This window comes from Pan troglodytes, chromosome 7 (assembly GCF_028858775.2).
Source record: "Pan troglodytes isolate AG18354 chromosome 7, NHGRI_mPanTro3-v2.0_pri, whole genome shotgun sequence".
Lineage (NCBI taxonomy): Eukaryota > Metazoa > Chordata > Mammalia > Primates > Hominidae > Pan > Pan troglodytes.
In genome coordinates, this window is record NC_072405.2 from 129,513,384 (window position 1) to 129,516,829 (window position 3,446).

Here is a 3,446-nt window from a genome sequence, read left to right on the forward strand (position 1 = left end):
AGAGAAGCAGATAATGTCATTGCTTTCCCAGATTCCTTCAAATCCCTTTACACCATTTCTGTGCACCTGTCTTCCCACTTTGGTGTGGATTCCATTGTCAACACCTAGGGCTCATTTTTGGAAGACAACCTTGAGCTCCTGGAGGTGCATTGCCTGCATGTGCAAAAAACTGGAAGAGTTTGGAGTCTATGCTCCTCCTTCCCTTTCCTCCTTAGCCTTTGACAGTGATAGATAGGCAAAGACATGAAGACATAAGAAAGCCTTGCATCAGATTGTGCAACACTGAGTCGTAACTTACATTCCAGTTTTTCTTCTGGATTAGGCTGACTTTTGCCTGAGGTCATACTCTTGCCTGGCTTCCTCTCCCTCGTCCTGCTTTACTTACCGTTTTTGTTTGTTTGTTTGTCTGTTTTTTCAGACTCAGCACAAGAGTACTTCTTTAATCAATCACTTGCACATTAATCCATATCTCAGGGTCTGCCTCTGGGGAGCGAGGCTGAAGACAGGGAGTTGTTTGATAGTGTTGATCAAGTCTTCTATAATGTCACTGATATTCTAATTTTTTTTATCAATTATTGAAAAAGAACCAATGAGATTTCTAATTGTAATTGTGGATTTCTGTACTTTTCCTTGCATCTTATTATTTTGCACCATCTATTGTTAACATTGTTATAAGGTGTATTAACATTTGGGAATCTTAAGCCCTCTTGATAAATTGACCCTTTTATCATTATGCAATAACATTCTTTATCTTTGATAACTTTCTGGCATTAAAACCCATTTAGCCTGATATTAATATAGCCCCTTGGGCTTTCTTTTGCTTATTTTTTTCATGGGATACCTATTTACCTCCTTTCTCTTTTAATATATTTGTCTTTATATTTAAAGTAAGTTTTTCTGTAGATAGTGTATAGTTGTGTCTTGCTTTTTGTCAAATCTGATCATCTCTGCCTTTAAATTGAAGATTTGAAGGGAATTTGCATTTAATATAATTATTGGTTTCATTTTACTATCTTCCTATTTTCTCTTTGTTTCATATATTCTTTGCTTCCTTTTTCATCTTTGCGTGACTTCTTTTGGATTAATTTTATATCTCCCGTGATTCCTTTATATCTCCTTTGTTGACTTATTAGCTATAACTCTTTATTTCTTGTTTTGTAATTTATTTAGGGTTTATGGTATGCATCTTTAATTTTCCACAGTCTAACCTCACATACTATTATGCCACTTCAAATGGAGTATAAAAATTTTAGAACACTACATGTGGCATTTCCCTCTCAAGACCTTGGTGGTGTTGTCGTCATATATTCTATTTTTACATGTATTATAAATGTTAAACACAGTAATAATTTTTGCTTTAATCAATGACAATAATTCAAATTTTTTAAATTTATAAAATGTCTTGTATTTATCCAAATATTCACACTTTGTGGCGTTCTATTTCTTTGTGTTGATGCAAATTTCGAACTGGCATCAATTTATGTCTGCCTGAAAGACTTTATCATTTCCTACAACACATTATCTGCTGCTATCAAATTTGTTCTGCTTCTCTGGATCTGAAAAAGTCTATATTTCATTTTCATTTTAAAGGACATATTTCCTGTGTATAAAATTAAGGTCACAGTGTTTATTTTCTTTTAGCAGCTTAAAGATGGTCTACTCTCTGCTTGCCTAAATTGTTTCCTATAAGAAGTCTGTTACTATTCTTATCTTCATCACTCTGTATGTAATGTGTCTTTTTTTGTGGTATACTTAAAGATTTTCTCTTTATTATTTCTTATAGGCAATTTGATTATGATGTGCCTTGGTTTTGATTTCATGTTTTCAATTCTTAAGATTCATTGAGTTAATTCAATCTCTGGGTATAAATTACAACAATTTTGAAATCTCTTAGCCATATTTTTCCTGTGTCTTCCTCCCTTCTCCTTCTGAGACTCTAATTACAAATATATTAAAACACTTGGCCCAGCACAGTGGCTCATGCCTGTAATCCCAGCACTTTGGGAGGCCGAGGCGGGTGGATCACTTGAGGTCAGGAGTTTCCAATCAACCTGGCCATTATGGTGAAACCCCATTTCTACTAAAAACACAAAAATTAGCTAGGCGTGGTCGTGGGCACCTGTAATCCCCGCTACTCGGGAGGCTGAGGCAGGAGAATCTCTTGAACCTGGGAGGTGGAGGTTGCAGTGAGCTGAGATTGCACCACTGTACTGCATGCAGCCTGGGCAACAGAGTGAGACTCCATCTCAAACAAAAACAAAAACAAAAACAAACCACTTAATGTTATACTGCTGGCTAATGCTCTGTTCATTTTTTCAGCTATTTTTTCCTCTGTGTTTCATTTTAAATAGTTTCTATTTCTATACCTTCAAGGTAACTAATTTTCTTCTGCAGTGTCTAACCTGTTAATCCTCTGCAGGTTATCTTTCATCTCAGACATTGTAGTCTTCATATCTAGAAGTTGTTTGGATTTTTTTAAAGTCTTCTGTGTTTCTACATGATGTACTCAATATTTACTCTATTTTTCAACATAAAATACATTCATAACAACTGTCTTAATGTTCTTTTTACAATTCTTTTCACAATCAACTATGTGATTTCTGAGTCTGCTTGTAATGAATGATTATATCCTCACTATGTATTATATTTCCTGCTTCTTTGTATGCCTGGCAATTTTTAATTGGATGTCAGACACTGTGAACCTTATCTTGATTGCTGGACATTTTTGTATTCCTATAATATTCTTGAGCATTGTTCTGTGGTTCATTTGAATTATTTGATCCTTCTGATGTTTTTCATAAAGCTTTGTAAAGCAGAATGAAAGCTGCCTCTTTTTTTTTGTTTGTTTTTTGTTTTTTGTCTAAGGTTGACTTTGCCCCAGTACTGAGGCAATACTCTTCAGAATATTCTATCCAGTGCTCCATTAATTAGGAGATTTTCCACTCTGAATGGTGGAAACGTGAACTATTCCTGGTCCTGCATGAATTCCTGGGATTATTCCACTGCTCCTTTGGAATGTTTCTGCACTGGCCTTGGGTAAGTTAGTCACCTTCATGTGCTAATCAGCGCTCAGTTGAAGATTTAATAAAGGGGACCTTTGCTGGCCTCCCAGTGTTTATCTGTATGCAGCTCTTTTCTCCCCAGTACTCTGTGAACTCTAGCTTGGTTGGCCTCCTCAAATTCCCAGCTTCACCACCTCATCTCATGGAGACTGCTAGCTTCCACCAGTGTCTCCCCTCCCTGTGCTCTGAAAACTCTCCCCAAGCTGGGGAAATCGCAGGGCTCACATCATTTTTTCCCATCTCCAGTGGATCACTGTTCTGTGTTACCTGAAGTGCAATGTCTGAAACTATTGTTTCATATATTTCCTCTGGGATTTCAGCTGTTTCGTGCAAGGAAGGTTAATCTAGTCCTGGTTATTGTATTTTGGACTGGAATTACTTGTT